The sequence below is a fragment of the Bos javanicus genome, chromosome 6, assembly GCF_032452875.1.
Source record: "Bos javanicus breed banteng chromosome 6, ARS-OSU_banteng_1.0, whole genome shotgun sequence".
NCBI classification, from domain to species: Eukaryota; Metazoa; Chordata; class Mammalia; order Artiodactyla; family Bovidae; genus Bos; species Bos javanicus.
In genome coordinates, this window is record NC_083873.1 from 68,979,083 (window position 1) to 69,003,000 (window position 23,918).

The following is a 23,918-nucleotide window of genomic DNA, read 5'->3' on the forward strand; positions in this document are numbered from 1 at the left end:
GGGTTATCATGGATGATATAAATGACTCAAGTGTTTCATTTTCTTCTTTCCCATTCTTAGGAAAAGTCCATAACATTTTCCAAAAAAGCAAGCTATCACCACCTAAACAACAACAACAACTCCCCCCCACCAAATTCTTGTGTTAAATTGTTGTTATACTAGGAACTTTTTTCCATACTGGTTCTTCAATTAACCCTCTGTTCCCCTTGGAGACACTGGGAACTCTCTGCTTTCAGGAATAGAATATTCTAGTTGGAAAGGACTTTCCAAGATCTTTCATTTACAGGAAAGGAAAACCTGCCCAGATTCCAGTGCTAATTAGAGGCAAAAGCAAAGCTCCACAAGGGCAGGAACTAACATTAGATTTTCAATGTCTATCTAGCAGAATGCCTGGTACACAGTAGATATTCAATAGATATTTGTTGGATAAACAAATGACTTAATAGGAGCTGAAAATGCTGTCTCTGAGTTCCCTGTCCGGTCTTTCTACAGCACTATGGCCAAGCCATAAGACCGGTCTTGCAGTGATACCCTAAATGGAAAATAGGGACGTCAGACCACATGCTTGGAGTGGGCATCTCCAGGGCTGAGTTACCTCTTGCCAGCTGTGGATACCAGGATAAAGTTACAGTGAGAAACCTACAGATGATCCTGGCATACTAGAATCATGTACTGCTATTTCCTAACCTCACATTTTCAGGCAGTCACTCCAGGAGCCTGATCTTTGTGGATATCTGAACCTCTCTATAGCTTCCACACAACCAGAGTAGTAGCAACTGCGTCTTCAAGGTCACTGGAACAAGCTGTGGTCCAGGGCACTAGAAGGAGCTTCATGAAATGCAAATTTTCAAACTTAAACCATTTAAAATAAAACAAACAAAAATTTTAAAGGAAAAAAGGAAGGAATGGAGAATGACAAACTTCAAAGTTGAAAATGGTTACTAAACTCTTCCAGCTTTTCCCTACTAGTAAAAATGTGAAGTTAAAATTTCTCTGACTAAATGAGATGTGCATGCCTTATTCTTATAAAAGAGTGGTATAGTAATTGTCACCCTGGTAACCTATCAGAATTAATATACACCAACATAACAGGGTAGGGGGGCTTCCCTGGTGGCTCAGACAGTAAAGAATCTGTCGGCAATGCAGAAGACCTAGGTTCTATCTCTGGGTCAGAAAGATCCCCTATAGAAGGGCATGGCAACCCACTCCAGTATTTTTGCCTGGAAAATCCCATGGACAGAGGACCCTAGTGGGCTACAGTCCATAGGGCTGCAAAGAGTTGGACATGACTGAATATGCTATGGGAGATCAGTGGAGAAGTAACTCCAAAAAGAATGAAGGAATGGAGCCAAAGCAAAAACAATACCCAGTTGTGGATATGACTGGTGATAGAAGCAAGTTCCAATGCTATAAAGAGCAATATTGCATAGGAACCTGGAATTTTAGGTCCATGAATCAAGGCAAATTGGAAGTGGTCAAACAGGAGATGGCAAGAGTGAACGTCGACATTCTAGCAATCAGCAAACTAAAATGGACTGGAATCGGTGAATTTAACTCAGATGACCATTATATCTACTACTGTGGGCAGGAATCCCTTAGAAGAAATGGAGTAGACACCATGGTCAACAAAAGAGTCCAAAATGCAGTACTTGGATGCAATCTCAAAAACGACAGAATGATCTCTGTTTGTTTCCAAGGCAAACCATTCAATATCACAGTAATCCAAGCCTATGCCCCAACCAGTAATGCTGAAGAAGCTGAAGTTAAACAGTTCTATGAAGACCTATAAGGACTTTTAGAACTAACACCCCAAAAAGATGTCCTTTTCATTATAGGGGACTGGAATGCAAAAGTAGGAAGTCAAGAAACACCTGGGGTAACAGGCAAATTTGGCCTTGGAATACGGAATGAAGCAAGGCAAAGGCTAATAGAGTTTTGCCAAGAGAACACACTGGTCATAGCAAACACCCTCTTCCAACAACACAAGAGAAGACTCTACACATGGACATCACTAGATGGTCAACACCGAAATCAGACTGATTATATTCTTTGCAGCCAAAGATGGAGAAGCTCTATACACTCAACAAAAACAAGACCAGGAGCTGACTGTGGCTCAGATCATGAACTCCTTATTGCCAAATTGAGACTTAAATTGCAGAAAGTAGGGAAAACCACTAGACCATTCAGGTATGACCTAAATAAAATCTCTTATGATTATACAGTGGAAGTGAGAGATTAAGGGACTAGATCTGATAGATAGGGTGCCTAATGAACTATGGACGGAGGTTTGTGACATTGTACAGGAGACAGGGATCAAGACCATCTGCATGGAAAAGAAATGCAAAAAAGCAAAATGGCTGTCTGGGGAAGCCTTACAAATAGCTGTGAAAAGAAGAGAAGCGAAAAGCAAAGGAGAAAAGGAAAGACATAAGCAACTGAATGCAGAGTTCCTAAAGAATAGCAAGGAGAGATAAGAAAACCTTCCTCAGCGATCAATGCAAAGAAATAGAGGAAAACAACAGAATGGGAAAAACTAGAGATCTCTTCAAGAAAATTAGAGATACCAAGGGAACATTTCATGCAAAGATGGGCTTGATAAAGGACAGAAATGGTATGGACCTAACAGAAGCAGAAGATATTAAGAAGAGGTGCCAAGAATACACAGAAGAACTGTACAAAAGAGATCTTCACAACCAAGATAATCACGATGGTGTGATCACTCACCTAGAGACAGACATCCTGGAATGTAAAGTCAAGTGGGCCTTAGGAAGCATCACTACGAACAAAGCTATTGGAGGTGATGGAATTCCAGTTGAGCTATTTCAAATCCTGAAAGATGATGCTGTGAAAGTGCTGCACTCAATATGCCAGCACATTTGGAAACCTCAGCAGTGGCCACAGGACTGGAAAAGGTCAGTTTTCATTCCAGTCCCAAAGAAAGGCAATGCCAAAGAATGCTCAAACTACCGCACAATTGCACTCATCTCACACGCTAGTAAAGTAATGCTCAAAATTCTCCAAGCCAGGCTTTAGCAATACGTGAACCATGAACTTTCAGATGTTCAAGCTGGTTTTAGAAAAGGCAGAGGAATCAGAGACCAAATTGCCAACATCTGCTATATTATAGAAAAAGGAAGATAGTTCCAGAAAAACATCTATTTCTGCTTTATTAACTATGCCAAAGCCTTTGACTGGGTGGATCACAATAAACTGTGGAAAATTCTGAAAGAAATGGGAATACCAGACCACCTGACCTGCCTCTTGAGAAACCTATATGCAGGTCAGGAAGCAACAGTTAGAAGTGGACATGGAACAACAGACTGGTTCCAAATAGGAAAAGGAGTACGTCAAGGCTGTATATTGTCACCCTGCTTATTTAACTTCTATGCAGAGTACATCACGAGAAACGCTGGGCTGGAAGAAGCACAAGCTGGAATCAAGATTGCTGGGAGTAATATCAATAACGTTAGACAGGCAGATGACACCACCCTTATGGCAGAAAGTGAAGAGGAACTAAAAAGCCTCTTGATGAAGGTGAAAGAGGAGAGTGAAAAAGTTGGCTTAAAGCTCAACATTCGGAAAACGAAGATCATGACATCCGGTCCCACCACTTCATGGGAAATAGATGGGGAAACAGTGGAAACAGTGTCAGACTTTATTTTTCTGGGCTCCAAAATCACTGCAGATGGTGACTGCAGCCATGAAATTAAAAGACGCTTACTCCTTGGAAGGAAAGTTATGACCAACCTAGACAGCATATTCAAAAGCAGAGATATTACTTTGCCAACAAAGGTCCGTCTAGTCAAGGCTATGGTTTTTCCTGTGGTCATGTATGGATGTGAGAGTTGGACTGTGAAGAAGGCTGAGTGCCGAAGAATTGATGCTTTTGAACTGTGGTGTTGGAGAAGACTCTTGAGAGTCCCTTGGACTGCAAGGAGATTCAACCAGTCCATTCTGAAGGAGATCAACCCTGGGATTTCTTTGGAAGGAATGATGCTGAAGCTGAAACTCCAATACTTTGGCCACCTCATGCGAAGAGTTGACTCATTGGAAAAGACTCTGATGCTGGGAGGGACTGGAGGCAGGAGGAGAAGGGGACGACAGAGGATGAGATGGCTGGATGGCATCACCAACTTGATGGACATGAGTGAATTCCGGGAGTTGGTGATGGACAGGGAGGCCTGGCGTGCTGCAATTCACGGGGTCGCAAAGAGTCATACATGACTGAGCAACTGAACTTAACTGAACTCCATGGACAAAGGATATTCTTTTCAGTGAATGGCACTGAACTGATTGGACATTCATAAACAAAACATGAACCTCAACCAAGAAAATTAACTCTAACTGGATTATAGGTCTGAATGTAAGAGTTAAAACTATTATACTTCTAGAGGAAAACACAAGAGAAAATCACTGAAGTCTCAGGTTAGGGTAGAATTTAAATATGACATGTAAGAATGATAAATTGAAAATCATCAAAATGTAAAATTTCTGACATGTAAATAATGCAGTTTGAAAAGACACAGTCTGGAAGAACTACTTGCAGAATATCATCTCCTAAAGAATGTGTATCCAGAAAATACAAAGAACTCTCAAAACTCACTAATAAGAAAACAACCCAGTAAAAAAAATGGGAAGAGATCTGAACAGACACTTTACATAAGAAAGTATATTGTTGTTATTTAGTTGCTGAGTCATGTCTAACTCCTTGCGATCCCATGGAGTGTAGCCCACCAGGCTCCTCTGTCCATGGGATTTCCCAGGTATGAATACTGGAGTGGGTTGCCATTTGCTTCTCCAGGGGATCTTCCTGACCCTGGGATTAATCCCTGGTCTCCTGCATTGGCAGGTGGATTCTTTACCACTGAGCTACCAGCGAAGTTCTTAAGAAAGCATATAAATGGCAATTAAGGATGTGAAAAGATACTCAACATCATTAGTCACAACAAAAATGCAAATTAAAACCACAATGTGATACCACTATCAGAATGGTTCAAAAAACAAGAAACTGATAATGCTAAGTGCTAGTGAAAACACACAACTGGAATCCTCACACATTGCTGGTGGGAGTGCAGACTTGCATAGGCACTTTGGAAACAATCTGGCAGTTTTTTATAAAGTTAAACATACACTTATGTGACTCAGTCATCTCACTCCTGAGTATTTACCCAAAGGAAATTAAAGCTTACATGAACACAAAACCCTACACATGAATATTTATAGTGGCTTAATTCATAATTTCAAAAACTAGAAGCAATCTAAATGTCCCTCAGTAGGAGAACAGACAAACAAGCTGGCACCTCCACACAGTGAAGAACACCCAACAATAAAAATAATGAACTGATACAGACAGTAACATTGGTAGATCTCAGGAACACTATGCTCAGTGAAATAAGCCACATCCTGTATAATTCCATTTTTATGATATTCTGGAAACAGCAAAGATTATAGGAAGAAAAAACAGATTGGCAGGGGCAGATGGTAGAGAAAAGGGTTGGCCACAAAGGGAAACTTTAAGAGCAATGAAACAGTTCTGTATCTTAATTGTGGTGGTGGTTACATGACTATATTTGTTCATTAAAACTCACAAAACATCACACCGAAAACAGTAAAATTTTCTGTACATGAACAAAAAACTGGATAAACAATTACTATCTCATGTAAATACTATCCATCAACAGAAAGAAAGAAAGTGAAGTCGCTCAGTCATGTCCGACTCTTTGCAACTCCATGGACTGTAGCCTACCATGCTCCTCCATTTCTGGGATTTTCCAGGCAAGAGTACTGGAGTGGGTTGCCATTTCCTTCTCCAGAGGATCCTCCCAACCCAGGGATTGAACCCAGGTCTCCTGCATTGTAGGCAGACACTCTACCATCTGAGCCACCCAGGAAGTTGCTATCCATCAACAGAGAACTGTCCAAATAAATTATGGGCCACTTCACAAAAAGATAAAATACTCCTTTCAAAAAAGAATAAGCTGGTAGCTCAGATGGTAAAGAATCTGCCTCCAATGCAAGAGACCTGGGTTCGATCCCTGGGTTGGGAATATCTCCTGGAGAAGGGTATGGCAACGCACTCCAGTATCCTTGCCTAGAGACTTCCATGGACAGAGGAGCCTCATGGGCTACATAGTCCATGGGGTAGCAAAGAGTCAGGCGTAACGGAGAAACTTTCAGGTTTAGATTCAATAGCCATAAAATATGTCTAAGAGAGAAAAGCATACTCTCTCATTTGAATATCCATAAGGAAAATCTGAATTTTCCCATCAGCAAGTGCCTGACACATTTAAAAGAACGTTTTATATAATCAATGAAAAAGGCAAATCAAACCTGGGACATAGCCTATAAGCACAGGTGCATCAAAAGCAAAGTTTTTTTTTTTTTTAAGTAGCTTCCAAACCTTAAGAATGCTTTTTAAACACTTATGTTCTCTAAGATCTGAAGTTGTTTTTTCACAGTAGAATGTCTTATCTTTCTAAAACCACATATATCCTTTATAGGCCAGAGAACGCCACTTGGCCAAACAAGGCGAGAAAATCTATGATAAACATGCAAACAATCCAACAATGAACATAATGTCACAGTTCAACCAAACCCTGGGAAATGTAGATCTTGAATATTTTCTTGGAATCTTCTTCTTCCCTGTAAGCCAGAATATAAAGTTTTTAAGATTGCATTCAGTGAAAATAAAATGGTGGTGCTATAGTTTTAATGAAAGTGTTGGCCAATGTTAGGGTTTGAGTGTAACATTAAAAAAAAAATTAACTGGAAACACAAATTCACTCTTCGAGAGTCACACAGTTCCCAAGATTTTCCTTAACAAGAACAACATGTTGAAGATACTTCTGGAAAGAAAAATGAATACAAGTCTAGAAAAATTTCTATTTTCTGATTTACTGAGCTATTTACTGGCATTTACTGGAGTCCAGTAAGAGAACTCTGTAGATGAGGTTGCAAATCCCTGGGGTTGGCAAATCTTTTCATGAGTCTGAAGAGGGTTCCACAGACCAGGGAGTCTGCCAAAATGAAGTCACCTTTCTTTGGTCCATCCTCAACTGTAAGGGATATTGCATTTTTTTTTAAATACAACTTTTCAGATTGATAATTGGGCTCTTGTACATTTCCTTATGGATATTCAAATGTTCACAGACGAGCTTGTTTAAAATAGCTTTCATTTTAAAACTGTCTGGTTTTAATGAAAATGAGCTTGAGTGGAGAGTTTTATATAGCAATTATAGCTTTTGTCTAAGGCCTCTGAGTTTTCCCTATTATGAGTTTTACTCTTAAGTACAAAAGGATGAGGGAAAGAACACAGGAAAGAAGACACCTAACAGAAAAAGAATATATGTTTATATTAAGAATTTGCGTTCTGAGATTTCCTTCTACCAGCACCAAAGATTCCCTCAATCTACCATCAACAGTAATCTCTGTGCTCTAGTTTATTCCCTTCAGAATTCTGAAAAGCTCTTCTGTACTTTCACTTTCCATTCCATTAAAGAAGATTGATTCTTCTTTAGGGGGAGCCCCATTTGGAATCAGAGACTGGCTTTCAGGACATGACCTAAAACATAAACCACTGCTGTTCAATAAATGTTCATTCTCCCTTTCTCACTCTTCACTCTTGTCTCTCTCATTTGCTATCCAGGTTGCATATCTGATTATCAGATCTATCAAACCAAGAGCCTTAAAACACCGATTTCATCAGGTAACTTCCCTGCTCAAAATTTTCCAGTGGCTCCTAACTGCCCACAGAATATAATCTGAACATCTCTTCCCAGCAATCAAGGCCCTCTGTAATCTGACTTCAATTACTTCAAGCTTCTCTACCACATTTTAAAGACAAATTTCTAGTGGATCAGTTTTGTCACTGATTCGTGTTTTTAAATGGCAAGCCCCAAGCAAATCTTTCATTGTCCTCAACTTCAAGCACATCTTTGCATGAGATCTGACTGCCCCAGTCCTGCTCTACTGGATCACAACAGCCACAGGAACACCTGCCAAATAATTAGTGCCTCCTTCACGTCCCTTGGACTGCAAGGAGATCCAACCAGTCCATCCTAAAGGAGATCAGTCCTGGGTGTTCATTGGTAGGACTGATGTTGAAGCTGAAACTCCAATACTTTGGCCACCTGATGCAAAGAGCTGACTCATTTGAAAAGACCCTGATGCTGGGAAAGATTGAAGGCAGGAGAAGAAGGGGACGACAGAGGATGAGATGGTTGGATGGCATCACTGACTCAATGGACATGGGTTTGGGTGGACTCCAGGAGTTGGTGATGGACAGGGAGGCCTGGCATGCTGCGGTTCATGGGGTCGCAAAGAGTCGGACACGACTGAGTGACTGAACTGAACTGAACTCACATCATGCATTTCCCATTACAGTATCTCATTTCATCATGGAAACAACTTGTAAAGAAGGTGTTCTGATCCCTGTTTTACAGATAAGGGAATTGGAGCATGGTGACATTGACTTTGGGCTTCCCAGGTGGTGCTGGTGATAAAGAACCCACCTGCCCATTCAGGAGACCTAAGTGACATGGGTTTGATCCCTGAGTTGGGAAGAGGAAGGCATGGCAACCCATTCCAGTGTTCTTACCTGGAGAATCCCATGGAAAGAGGAGCCTGGCGGGCTATAGCTCATGGAGTCGCAAAGAGTAGGACATGACTGAAGCAACTTAGCATGCACAGCATGACACTGATTTAAGATCATGCTGCTCTTAGAGAAGGGTGAAAATGAGAGTTTATCCTAAGGCTCCCTGATCCCACAGTCACTGCTCTTTCCTGGTTCTATGTTGCTTTCACACCATCTCTTCTGCTCTGAACTGTGCCCAGATTTCTCTTTGCCATCACTTGTGCTGTGCTGTGCTTACTCAGTCATGTCCAACTTTTTGCAACTTTTTGCTACCATGGACTGTAGCCTGCCAGGCTCCTCTGTCCATGAGGATTCTCCAGGCAAGAATACTGGAGTGGGTTGCCATACTCTCCTCTGGGGGATCTTCCCAACCCAGGGATCAGACCCAGGTCTCCTGCATTGCAGGCAGATTCTTTACCATCTAAGCCACCAGAGAAGCCCTTGTTATCACTTAGTTGACACTTAATCTCACTCTGTTTTGAATGGCTGGTTACACGGTTCACTTGTGCTTTCTTTCCCAATGTGATTGTTAGAGGGCAGCGACTTCACACGTACTGAGAAATCACCTCCATCAGCCTCTAGCATGGTGCCGTGGACACAGCAAATACACAGCACGTGAGCGTGGCCTGAAAGCCTACATATGTGTTCCTTTCGAACTCGGTTCTCCCCTTGGCCTCTTATTTCTGTCAATAGCACTGCACTGTTTGTGGAGCTAAGGTTATCATATGAAGAGCATATCTTTGTATCTTTAGCCCATATAATTAGCAGAGGGTGTAACTCATACAGGATATGAAGAAGGAGGTGAGCCTGACTGCAGTATCAGTTGTCTGGCATGAATGAAATCTTCAATAGAGTTAAGTAAATCATCTGATGAAGGAGCTTTATAAACAATCTACGTCGGAATTTGATACTTTTTCTCTAAGCATACCTCAATTCCATACAGCAGGATTCATTTAAACCAAAAATTTAATTTTCTCCAATGCAATAAAAATACAACAGTTTGAGATTCTATAACGTTTTATTATGGAAGCTTATTAGCATGAAAATTGGAAAGCAGGTAGCTGTGTTTAATAGATATTTCTCTCTGACTACTTTGGCTGAAAATTTCTTTTCAGTTCAGTCTTTCAGTCGTGTCCAACTCTTTGCGACCCCATGGACTGCAGCATGCCAGGCTTCCCTTTCCATCACTAACTACCGGAGCTTACTCAAACTCATGTCCATTGCATTGGTGATGCCATCCAACCATCTCATCCTCTGTTGTCCCCTTCTCCTTTTTTAATTTGTGCAAGGACTTCTCTGGTGGCTCAGATGGTAAAGAATCTGCCTGCAATGCAGGACACCTGGGTTCAATCCCTGGACTAGGAAGATCCCCTGCAGGAGGGCATGGCAACCTACTGCAGTATTCTTGCCTGGAGAATCCCCATGGACAGAGGAGCCTAGTGGGCTATAGTCTATGGGGTTGCAAAGAGCTGGACATGACTGAGCAACTAAGCATACATACACAGCACACATGAACTGCAATGATAAATATCTCTGTATCTCTATTCTTCGGGTTCTCTATCTTTTTTGCAAACCACAGTCACATTAAGTTCTTCCAGTGGACACTTCTTATTCATTACCTCTTAGAACAGGTTCACTGTGGAATTCCAGTACTGTCAAAAAGCACTGGTTTTCTAATGACTCATACCTTACTGATGAATTTGTAAAGGATCTTTACCAAGAGTGAAAATGATAACTAGTTTTGAAAGTGGGGGTTAAAAAGTTTTATATTTATTGATATAGTCTTTTATGAATAAGATAAAACAAAACTTTGCTGAACCTAAATAATTATTCAGGTTCTGGGTGTTTATTCATTTCTCTTATTTGGTGGAGAGAGAGAGAAAACCACAGGGATTATTTAGTCTATAAATCTGCTACCAGACACGTTCTGTGAGTATTTTTATAGAATTTTATTATGTAGTCTTTAAGCAGCATATTCATGCCAGCTGGGTGGACTGGAATAGAAAACACATCTCTGAGAAGAAGCTATTATTTAGTCAATAATATGTTAATTAAAGGGGTTTATGCAACCATCTGTGGGATCCCCAATAGCAGAGGCTTGTTTCTAGATCCCTCAGTGGTGCTGCATCTGTGGTTTCCGTTTTATTGGTGCCTGAAACATTCTTACCGATGATGATGATGATAACAAACGTGTTATTGAACCTTGTGGATTCATAAGAACTTAATAGGGAAGTGAAATCAAGGCCTATAACTTGGTAGACTTAACAAGTTTCGACAGAGTCAGGTTGCCCTAATGACAGTTCTATGGAGAGTATATCAACATCACATTACACTGCCCTTTTATAACACTTGTGCGTAGTAAAACAGCATTTACGTCAGGAGATGAGATGTCCTATGTGAGTAAGTGAGTAACTTGTGCATCCAGTCTGGCACTTTGGGATGTGTAAGAATTTAGTTTTGCAAGAGTAAGTTTTGGGTGAAGATGAGAGGAACAAAGAGAATGAGCCTTACTGTCTCTGGCTTTGACCATGGAAGCGGTCCCTTTGTACGTGTGGTTTATGGTTGGTTTGACGTAGCTCTTAAGAAATGCACATATTATTGCTTTAAAAACTGTGCTTCGCTATGTTGATGGTAATACAATTACTTGAAATTGGTGGTGTGAGAATAAGTTTTATTCTTGTTGAGTACTCCTCAGCACAGCTCTGTTTCCCAGGCCTTTCCCAGCTCTTTACTTCCATCATCTGCTGCCCCCAGGAGTTTCCTTATTTCTATATCTGCCCTCTCTTCAATGCAAGAACCTGAAGCAAAACCCACTCCTCTTTGTTAAGATAAGCTAAGGGATAAATAGGCTGTGTCCAAAAGATGGAACATCTCAAATATACTAGAGCCAAGACTGTGGCTAACAGGTCTCATTAAGGCAGAACTGGATAGTGCTTCCACCGACTTCTGGGCCCTTTGGTAACTGATAACCCTAATGTGGTTTACAGAGCTGGTCTTGGCTGGACTGATGTACAATTTTCTCTCCTCTATATGCGATGAAGATGGAATTGCTACCAGATACCAACCCAACTCTGGAAGAGTACAAAATCACTGCTCTGATTTCAATAACATGATATTACAAACATTTGTTTCTATGTAGGCAGTAGATGGTTTCTCCTAAAACAAACAAACAAACCCCCAAGATCTGAGAACACTAGGCTCTGATTCCCACATGGTCATAATAGAACTGAGCAAGTGTGCCCCTTTCCTGTGGTATAACCCAGGTCTCCTTATCATCCTTTCCTGGTTCTTGTAAGCATTTGAGTTTGCTGTTTCTGTAGGGGAAGAGCCATTGCACAAGGCCGTTAATAGTCTTAGGCTTCCTGTATTTGTATAAATCCATCTTGGCTTTTATCAAGGTATATGACTAATTTTAGAACACCATTGAAGGCATGAATGTGTTTAAAAGTTGGTGGGGACAGAACACATGAAGAAGCACTGAGACTGGAAAAAGAACCAAGATCTTGTCTTGGCTCCTTTCATCTCATTTCTAGGCCTCAGTTTCCAAGGAGCCCATAAGTGTCTGATTTGCATCATTAAAAAAAAAATAACAAAGCCCAGAAAAACCTCAGTGCATATTTATATATGTTATGTATCAACTGGAGTTTACCAAAAGCACCAATATGTGCCACATAGATATGGGAGTTAATCCTACTATTTAGTTAAAGAGTATTCCGGTATTCAAAATAACAACCACCACCACCATTTACTTACCTGCATGTATTAGTGTTTTGATAGTATTTTGCAATTGCTGACGCTCAACAATGTGGATGTGCTTCTTCCTATTTCCCAGAGTGCTTTGTGTTAGGCTGGCCACATGATTGACTCTGAGCAATGTGAGTGAACACCCTTATGTAATCTCCAGGCTCTACAGTTAGGTGCACATGCTCCTTCCTCTCTCCCTTCCTCCCCACTCCCTCCACCTCATCTGCCTCTTCAAGTATAAGTCAGCAGAGCCTCAGGATGGAAGCACTCAGGAGACATATGGCAGCAGAATTAAAGCATCTGATTAGGTTGGAGCTCTTAGGTGCTGTCAACTAACAAATATAAATGAATTAGGGAGACCTGACGTGTAAGAAGCATGTTGAGAAAAGAACTCAGTCATACTTAACTCACAATAACCATTGACCACGTTGCTGTGACAGTCCATGCATTTGTAAACGAAGATTAATTAAATTGAAGAAGTATAAAATGAAAAATAATTATAACAAAACAGGGGGTGTTAGAACAGGGAAAAATGTTAATGTATGCTAGAGGTTATCTATCTTATGGGATAAAAAAGGCAACTTACAAGGCAGTATTGCTCTTAATATTGTTCTACTTTTCTATATACAAAGTATGTAAACATATATGACACAGAAAAAGTTTTGCTAGGAAACACACCAGATTTTTGAAGTGGTAACTGAGGGAACATTTCAGCTTTTATGTATTTGTTTAAAAAAAAAACTCTTAAAAAATCATTTTTAAATAAAAACATTAATAGAAAATTTCCCCCCAAAATAAACTCCCTTATTGATATTTTTTGGCATTGATATGCTTCCTGCATTTTGTCAGCAGAACATTCACAGTTCATGTTAGGTATTGTGGCAGCCATCTCCCTTTCTTTGAGCTGGGAGTAGTGTAATTAGTGGACAGCTGTCAGCCATCATCCACTGGCATCCTCCTCTGCTTCTAAGCCAAGGCCAAGGGCACACTTCCGGATGGACCAGCCAGTGACTGAGGATGGTGAAGGCACAGTCATCAAGGGCCTGCCACTACCTCCGAGGAATCTCCCCTGACAGACAGTCTCTGCTCTCAAATCCCCCTTGGTTTGGTCACCTCTCTGTCAGATCTGCATCCAGACTTGAGCCTCTCCTTCCCTGGTCCTCCCTCCCCCTTCTCCCCTTTCATAGTTGTCAGACCTACCTGTTAGCCAAAGGCTTTCCCTGCTGAGTCCCACTCCCTCCCCCTCTTACCTTTCAAAGTCATTACCAGCTACCCTATAACCCTGTCTCAGCACCTGCTTGTTGGAGGGCTCAGCCAACACAGGCATCTTTTGGGGGGTGTTACACACTTTACAGGAGAAGGCAATGGCACCCCACTCCAGTACTCTTGCCTGGAGAATCCCATGGACAGAGGAGCCTGGAAGGCTACAGTCCATGGGATCGCTAAGAGTCGGACACGACTGAGCGACTTCACTTTCACTTTTCACTTTCCTGCATTGGAGAAGGAAATGGCAACCCACTCCAGTATTCTTGCCTGGAGAACCCCAGGGACAGAGGAGGCTGTTGGGCTGCCATCTATGGCATCGCACAGAGTTGGACACGACTGACACGACTTAGCAGCAGCAGCAACACACTTTACAAGGACTCTTCTTTTTTTTTTTTTTTCTGAGAATGCCTCTTTCCACCCTCACTCCATAATCTCTTGCCCAGCTTTGGTTTTATCATTTGGCTTTGTCGTGACAATATTGGCCATGGAGGAAGAAGGCACATAACTCAGGCTACACCAATTACTCTTGGAGCTGATAAATACTTCCCCAGTTTCCCCACCTTTTTTTTTTTCCCCCACCTTTTTAAATAAAAATTTTATTGAAGTATATTGATATACAATGATGCATTAATTTCTGCTGTATAGCAAAATGACTCAGTTATACATATACACGTGTGTTAGTAGCTCAGTCGTGCCTGACTCTTTGCGACCCTCTGGATTGTAGTCCGCCAGCTTCCTCTGTCCATGGAATTCTCCAGGCAGGAATACTGGAGTGGGTCGCCATTCCCTTCTTTAGGGGATCTGCCCAACCCAGGAATTGAACCGGGTCTCTCACACTGCAGGCAGATTCTTTACTGTCTGAGCCCCCAGTGAGGCTGCACACATATATGTACTCTTCATATTCTTTTCCATGATGGTTTATCACAGGATACTGCATATCGTTCTCTGTGATGTACAGTAGGAGCTCACTGTTTACGCCAGTTTCTCCTTTATGATGTGCACGCTAGCTCAATTAAACTTCTCTCACTTGTAAACACAATTCTTAGCTAATATATTCAATGACTCTATCTCTCACTTCTAGTATACTCATGCACTGGACTTTGTTTTATGGAGATTCCTGAAAGGCAAGCTGAAAAGAAAGCATCCATAAAGAAAATATCATTTCCCCCAGTGATTTCCATCATAAAATGTCAAGTTTAGACCTTTAATGGTTTGATTCGAAGAAATGCAGCTTGGATTAGGCACTGATTTTGAGTCTGGAGACCCAGTTACAAATTCCAGCTTTGCCATTAACTGGTTATGCGTCATTGGGCAAGCCACATCACTTTCCTGGGGCTTGGTTTTATGATTTATAAAATGTGGAGATTTTAGCCTAATTTATTTCTAAGGATTCTCCCAACTCAATAATTCAATAATATGCCTAACATTATTTTTCCAGAGACTATAGACAGTGTCTGGCCTATAATATGGACTCAATAAATATTTTCTGAATTGAATCAATTAATAAGCAATTATGAATTTTAAGGATAGTAAGTAAATGAAAATATTTAAACGTGTGGGCAAAAGAAATATGATCTATTTTTCTTTCCTCTTTAAACTTTTCTGTAGTTTCTGGAACTTGCTTTCTTCTCTCTCCAGCCCACATCTTGTCATTCAAGAACTCTTGATCCTGTCACTACTTTCTCCTGCTAAACCCGAACGCGAGTCAAACTCCTATTCTCTTGTCCTACATCAGGTTTTCTGAGCAAGTAGTGTGAAAAGCCACCTGCAATGTGGGAGACCTGGGTTCAATCCCTGAGTCAGGAAGACACCCTTGAGGAGGGCATGGCAACCCACTCCACTATTCTTTCCTGGAGAATCCCCATGGACAGAGGAGCCTGGGGGGCTACAGTCCATAGGATCACAGAGAGTCAGGTATGACTGAAAGACTACGCACAGCACAGCATGAAAAGTACCATGCAATAATAGTATATTGTGCTTATTTGTCAACTCTCTCCCCCAGCAGGAATGTAGCTCCACGAAGGGAAGGATATTTGTCTGTTTTGTTCATTGTTGTGTCTACAGTGCTTAAAACTGTGGCCTACACCTGGTAGGTACTTAATAAATATTTGTTGATTGAACAGTAATTCTAAATATGGAACTATCCTTCAGAAAGGGGTTTTAAATATGAGGACTTTGAAAAGGGCATAGGAGAGGGGAGGTGGCATTTATCATTTTAATAGAGGAGGAAACATTCCAGCAAGGACCTGCAACTTGTGACAAAGGGAACTCCTCTTTTGCTTACTAAGGTCCTGGACCCTGTTCTTGGCTTGAACACCATCCAATACCAGCAGAACCAACAGAAGCAACAAAACCCCTACCCGAGGCAGGGGCTACCGCGAGGACAAAGGTCCTGAGGCGGGAGTGGCCTCGGCCTGTCTGAGGGACAGTGTGGAGGCCTGTGTAGCTGACGTGAAGTGACTAAGGGAAGGACAGTAGGAGGCGAGGTCCGAGGCAACATGGCAGGTGAGGCTTGTGGGCCACTGAAGAGACTACAGCTTTCACTGAGTGAGCTGAGAGGCTACTCAGCAGAGGAATGACATGGTTTGAATTATGTTTGTAAAAGCCGATTTTGGCTGCCATGATAAGATCATGGGGGAGCAAAGACAGGAGCAGAGAGACCAGTTTGGAGAGAATACAATTATGCCTGTTCCACAGTCATTCCAAACTATCAGAATCCACGGTGTCCTCCCCAGACGTGTTTCTGTTTCCTACTCTTCCCCTCTTCAACAACAGCACTGCTTGAGTCCTAGCTGCCCAGTCTAGAAACCTTCTCTTACAACTCACACCAGACCCTGCTGACTCTCCTCCTCAAGGACCCTCAGAAACCATCAGCTCTTCTCCGCCCCACTGCCATGGCTCAACTGTCACTGGCCTGGACTAGGGCAGTAACCTCCTAACAGTGGGATTTTTTTCCAGTGCTGGTCTTCAGAACAATAATTTTTTTCAAGACCCAAACATGAACACAATGGTCCTCGGCTTTCACAACTCCTCACTCCTTAAGGAATAAGGTGACTCTGTGCAGCCGGTCACACAAGGTCATTTGGGAAGTAGCCTTGCTTGGCCGTTTGGATTGGGCACCGCCGTTTGCTCTCTTGTATCCTATTACCCAGCTACAGTAGAAAAGTTGTTCAAAAGACTCTAACCACAGAGACTATGCTCTACTAGGTCTTAGACTTATTTATTTCTCCCTCCCCCCTCCTTTTCAATGTTACAAAGCTCCCTCATGATGCAATGCGGCCAGGATTAGAATGACTAGTGATCACACTGCACGTTTACAGCTCTGTCACCATCCCAGACCCTGAGTCCAACAAGAGGCAAGAGTATTTCTCTTTACTGTCATTTTTTTTTTCACCTTTCTGCCAGCACCTAAGTGAATCCATCTATCTCTCCACCCCAACTCCCACCTCTACTCACCCATAAAAGAAAGCCTGTCTTGGCTTTGGAATGAGCTGTGTGAACTTATTATAGTCCATTTAGTACAGACTATAAATAAACAAAACTACTGCAACGGGAAATTCAGCTGAAGAGTTTGTTGTTTGTATTCCGTGGACAGTAACAGGACAATAGCCACACAGTTCCTGGGGCCAAAGCGTGAGTTTCACAAATACCTAGGTTATCTGGAGAAGAATTCAAGCACATTTATAGCATTTTACTTTTCCCTTGTACTAGATTTTATTAATGTTATTGCTTTGACTGCACGTATCCTACTGGAACTCATTTGTTTTTTGAAGAGGGCTTTTTATCTATGAGTATTCAATGACATTTAGTACTTCTATTCGTTTTCCTAACCCCATGAGAGTATAGTCACTTCATTTACCAAATCAATTAATGCTCTGTTGCCTGCTATGCACTAGTATTCCATGGCCAATGTGTTTCTTATTAGATATGTAATCTATCTCTAAAAATGTACTTTTGAGGATAACTGTTACCATACATCCAGAGTTTGGGTTTTCATACACTCTACAAATACACACACACTCATATATATATATATAATATATATATATATATATATATAAAATATCTTTTTTCACTCTCCATATAATAAAACATATTTAAAATTTTATTTTCCCCCAAATTTCCTTATGAAATTAGATTGACTTGTTGTTCAGTCGGTAAGTCATGTCCGACCCTTTGCAACCCCATGAACTACAGCATGCCAGGCTTTCTTGTCCTTCACTATCTCCTGGAGTTTGCTCAAACTCATGTCCATTGAGTCAATAATGCCATCCCATCTCATCCTCTGTTGTCCTCTTCTCCTCTTGCCGTCAATCTTTTTTGACTCTTTTATATCTACATATTTTATATTCTTATATCAGCAACCTCAGATATGAAGATGATTCCATTCTAATGGCTTCTCTTATATCCACAACACTCATATCATATATTTTTATATTAACAACCTCAGATATGCAGATAATACCACTATAATGGAGAAAGTGAAGAGGAACTAAAGGGCCTCATGATGAGGATGAAAGAGGAGAGTGGATAAGCTGGCTTAAAACTCAATATTCAAAAAACTAAGATCATGGTATCTGATCCCATCATTTCATGGTAAATAGAGAAAAAGGGGAAACAGTGACAGATCTTCTTTTCTTGGGCTTCAAAATCACTGTGGATGATGACTGAAGCCTTGAAATTAAAAGCTATGACAAACACAGACAATGCATTAAAAAGCAGAGACACCACTTTGCCAACAAACATCCATATACATTTTCTGTGATAACTAGAAGCTCTTAAAATAAAAAACAAGTTTCAGAAAATAATGTTTCAAAAGGAACTAGAAAGTTCTAATTTTAATGGTACCTCATACATAGCCCCACTTTAACAACGCTATATTTCTTGCAATGATAATGCATGGTAATTATTTCCCCAAGTTTTGATTTCGTTTTTTATATTCAACAAATGTTTTCTGAATGCTTAGTATATTTCAAGAATTGTTCTAGGACTTAAGGAGAGCAAATGAAAAAAAAAAAACAAAAAACACAGTTCTTCCTCTGATGGAAGTGCTTTTTGCAACGTAAGATCCACCCAGTATGAATGTATCATTACACCTCTCCTGAGCTCTTCTCCAAGAGAAAAACATAGTTCTCTTCCAGGCATTTTCTTTATAGGTTATGTTTCCTCTTGACCCCTTAACTATCTGTTCCTTATCACCTTACCTATACAGTCACACATATATATCAATGATACACATGTGTGGTAGGTCTATAGAGGTTTAGTTACTTTAACAAACTCACACGGAGGGACTGGGACTCAGATCCAGGCAGCCTGGCTTCCTTGTACTCTAAAGCACATATGTCACCACTGTTAACTCCCCCCTCCTCCTCATTTTGTTCCCAAATGACAGAATGACAAATAAGAGTGAGCAGAGGTGCAGTGCAGTGTGATGAATCAAAGAAATTTGTCAGTTGGAAGGAAGCATGGGACCTTTTCTGGCCCAGCTCCCTGCACCCAGCCATCTAATCTGAGTCTGAGTTTATTTCTGTATAAAAATGCCTGATAATGTTATCTTCTCTGTGACTACCTCGTGTCAGAAAATTACATTTGATATTTTAGAAAAAAGGCCATAATTTTTTTTTTTCGTCCAGAAAAGCAGGATACAAAATGCTGATTAAAACTATGTTAAAATGTACAGGTAAAATTTGTCTTCCAGTGGAGCAATCACAGGTCTTTTTTTGTTATTGTTAAAAATTATTTTAGGTCATTTAAATTTTCTTCTTTTGGCTTTTCAACATTTAAAAATTTCTTTTATTAACACACATTCCTTCATATGTTCACTAACACATCCGACATATTTATTTATTTCTGCTATAGACAAGATACTATATTGAAAAAAAAAGGAAAAAACAATGGAAGATATTTTGATATATGGACACAAGTCTAAAAATATTCTAATGTGATATGCAAAAGTAAACGTTGTTGTCTAATGGAGTTAAGGACTTTTTCCCTTTAAAACTCCATCTTTAATATTGTTCTATGTCCATTTTAGAAATCAGAAAAATTTAAAAAGTCTTTAAAATACCTCTGAGTACTTAAGAGAAACAAGATCTTATAGGAGACAGCTTATCACCCAATAATGCTGGATGAATGAGGTGTTGATTAGACTTTTTCAAAATGGCAGACAGGGCAGTCATGGGCACTGCTTTCTATTAATACAATACCAGCTCCAGATTAAGTGGCGGCAAACCTCACCAACAAGGGTCTGGCCACACAGCTGATGTGATTAACTGAGTCAAGACAGACAGCAGAGGCCATGAGGAATATTTCAAGATGACAAAGAGCTCAGAATTGGATGAGATTATTCTACCTCAATAATACAGATAACATCTCCATGTCTGGAACTGAAAATTCCAGCACTTCCACTGGAGCCTATCAGTTTTATGTACAGTGGTGGGAGGCTATGAAGGAAGAACAGAGACCAGAAAGAAGCCATACAGATAAAACACCTGGGTTGCCGCCACCATCCCTGGCCTTATTCCAATCTATCTTCCATGTTGAGGGCAGTGTTTTACAAAACATGTTTATGATCATGTACTCCCGGCTTGAACATCCTTCACTGGCTTCCCACTGCTTTATGTCCCCCGTTGTTTGCTTCTCGTGGTCCATCAAGGCCCTGGATCATCCGGCTCCTGTCTCCCCATCCCCCCTAGGCTTCACCACACTTTCTTCAGCCCCTTAAACTTCCGGTGCCCCTTCTTGCTCCCTCTGAAAGCTGCCCACTTCTTCTGTCTCTCTGCTCCCTGTCATCTGTCAGGAGACAGCTTAAACCGCCTCTTCCTCAGGAGTGCTCTCCCTGAACTCATGCTAATTTCCCTCATAACCCTTACTACAATGCTACCCCATTAAACAGCCGTTCCTGTGACTGTGTTATTTCTGTCCCTCTCTTGGCTGAACTGCAGAAACAATGTCTGTCTTGCTTGCCATTGTACTCCGAGGGTCTGGCACAGGGCTGGTACTTAGAACCCTTAGCGAATAGAAAGATGAATAAATGTAATTTGCAAAAAAGCAACAAAAGTTTGAGCATATTTTCTATCACTGTGTCAGACTGGCTGGAGGGCAGGATGCTGACTCCTTAAATCTTCCTGGCACTCAGGAGGTCATTTATCATCCTGTCTCCCTTACAGCTGAATTCTGGGGACATGAGACTGTGCTCTGGTCAACAGAATGTGTGCAGAAGTGAGACTCATCTCTTCCAGGACTTGCGGCAGAATGCCCAACACAGTCTTCTATGCCATTCTTTCCCCAGCAGTGCCATTGAAAGCTAAAGACTCTGAGATGATGGAAGCACCTGCGGACAGGAGCCCAGGTTCCTCAGTTGCCTCTTGCAAGAGTGCCACCTCCATCATACTGGGCAGGAGTAAAAACATGAAACATTAGGTTAAGTCACTTTGATTTTTTTTTTTTAAGTACAGTGGTTAGGGCTAATTAATACAAGTGCTTATGTTACTCTTAATAAATTGTTCTCAGTCTGGATACACAGTGAAACTAATGACACTGAAGTAGACTAGTGATGTATCAACATGGTAACCCCTTTGAAGTTTAAATCCTGAGATTTACCACCATTAAATGAAGAGTTCAATTTAAAGAAGAAAGTCAGGATTTTAACTTAGTTCTGAAGAGTACTTCCCCTTACATTCAGTCAAAGGGAAGGAAGTTCTGAAAATCTAGGATGCAAGGAAGAGCAAATATACAGAAAAGACCTGAAAATGTTAAAAATGAGATGAAGCCATCAAAGAATAATGACTGGTCCCTTAACTAGGGCTAATTGTCCTACGGGTCCCAAACCAATAGGTCAGATATTCATCAATAGGCCCCTTTCTTATAATAAACATGCATCACCGGGGAATCTAAGTATTTAAAAAATGCAAAACAGATCACATTACTCCCTTTCTGCTCAAAGGCTTTACGCTGCCTTTACAATAAAGTCCAAGATCCTTAAGGGAACAAGAGCTCTCACTTGACTGGGTCACTGTCTCCAGCTCCAGCTCTGCCACTCTCCCCCTCTTCCTTTTCATTCCAGATATACCTTCTTGTAGTTTCTGAAGCTTTGGGGATTTCCTCCCACCTAAGGGCCTCTGTGACTGCTATTCTTCCTCCCTAGCTAACTGCTGCTCATCCTTCAGTTCACAGATCAACTGTTATCCTTTAAGAAAGTTCCCCAACCCTCCAGATTAGGAGAGACTCTTGACTGACTGTGTATTACAGACTTCTTGTTGCATGTCCCAGTGTCTGGCACCTTGTCAGTTCTCAATAATCATTTGTTAATTGATGAGGTGGAAGGTCATGGGAGGCAGTAAAGAATAACAGGAAAATAAAGACCTTACATTATAAACTAGAACACCCTTGAGCCATCTTCCCTTGGGATCTTAAATGTTCCAGGTATTGACAGATCCTTGGTCCTTCAGATGGCCCTTGTACGGTGAGCACTTTGTAAGGGGCACAAAAATGAAAGTGGAGAAGGAGTCCATTCTTGGTCCACTTTTAGGTAATTTTAGGTGAATAAATGAAAAGAAAACAGTAGTCACAAATACCTGCAGAGGCATTTTTAATACAAGGCAAGGCGACACAGCATTCAAACAGGAACAGGCTATGGCTGTACTCAACAGCATGGGTGATTCTCACACACAAAACGTGGAATGAAGGAAGCCAGACACAAAGGAGCACATGCTGTACGAATCCAGTTATACGAAGCTGAAAACTGGCAAACTAACGTAGGGTGAAGTAGTGAGAACGGTGGTCACCTCTGGGGGAGCTGGTGGGAAGAGATACTAGTGAGTTGCTGGAAATGCTGTTCACACATGAGTCGGACACGACTGAGCGACTGTAGGTGCATACGTATGAAAAATTCATTAGGCTGTGGACTTCTGATTTGCACGCCTCACTGTAGGTAAGTGGTACTTTAATGAAAAAGAAAACGGGGACTCTACTTCTGAACCCCCTTGCAATGGCCCTATCACAGTCTACAGGATAACGTCTAAATTCCTCAGGAAGGCCAAAAAGCTCTTTGTAATCTAGCCCCTTCCAGAGATGCTCTCATCTCAACATCCAGCGCTCCACATGTGCACAGGATGCTCCAGGCATGTGGTTCCCCCTGAATTCTTAGACGGACCATTGCATTGCTCACCTCCATGCTTCTGCATCTGCTGTGCCCATGGTGCTTATCAGACAGAAGGTGCCTGACAAACACTGGTTGAACTTGAACTGAAAAATGCACAAGTGCAAGTCGCTCAGTCGTGTCCAACTCTTTGTGACTCCATGGACTGTATAGTCCATGGACTTCTCCAGGCCAGAATACTGGAGTGGGAAATATGCACAGTAAAGCATATGCTTTATGTACTGTTAGCACAGAACAAGGACACGTTGACCAATGGTAGTTTAAAGAAACAAAAACCTTTCAGTGCATAAGGAGACAGAGATAGGTGACGTAAAGAAACAAAATGAATAGCTTAGTCTTCAAAAATGAGGTCTTTTTTTAAGTCCAAGTTTAAAATGTTAAACAGTTTAAGGGAAGAGAAGCAACCATGATGATAATTTAGGGGACTGTGTTTATGGGTATAGGGCCTGAATTAGGTCAGGATATTCACAGTAATAGCAGTAATAATACTTAATTGCAATACCTGACATTTATTGAATGCTTACTATCTACCAGGCAATTTGGATTCATTATCTGATTTAATCTTCGAAGAAACTCCTTGAAGGTCTGCTCTTAACCTCCATTTTTACGTATTAGGTAACCGATGCTCTAGGAAGGTAAGGAGCCTGCTGGAGACAGGCTGTGGCAGCGTTCAGATTCTAACCCAGGCCTAAGGGGCTCTAGAGTCTGTGGCAGTGAGACTTTTACCAAAGACACTCTCAAATGAGCATCTCAGAAGCCCACATCATGGCGGGGAACAGGCAGAAAAGTGGCACAGCCTCTCTCCCATGTTTATGGGCAGTATTTAAACATCCATAGCTGGAGATTTATCCTTGGGAAAGAACACCCAGGAGTCCCAAAGGTATGGAAAAGAGTCTAAAAATGGGCCCAATACAAAACCGCATTATGAAGCTGTGTGGCAATTTCCTGTAAGGTACTCAACCCAGCACCTACTACAATAAAGCAGAACCACCCTCGAGGGACCCACAAGAAGATATATCTGAAGAAATGGTTACCAACAACCGCATGCCAGAGAGCAAAAAACATTGGAGAGAGAAAAGAAAACACCCAGATTCAACAGAATCTTATGATAGACAC

The 23,918-nt window shown here is 41.2% G+C and overlaps 1 protein-coding gene and 1 non-coding gene across 3 annotated transcripts in view; both read right to left on the bottom strand.

The window, feature by feature from the left end:
* Nucleotides 1-23,918, bottom strand: part of SCFD2 (sec1 family domain containing 2) — a 395,614-nt gene that overhangs the window by 150,634 nt on the left and 221,062 nt on the right. The window lies entirely within an intron of this gene.
* Nucleotides 5,820-5,891, bottom strand: TRNAC-ACA (transfer RNA cysteine (anticodon ACA)). The gene has a single exon. It is a non-coding gene; the product is annotated as a tRNA-Cys (tRNA).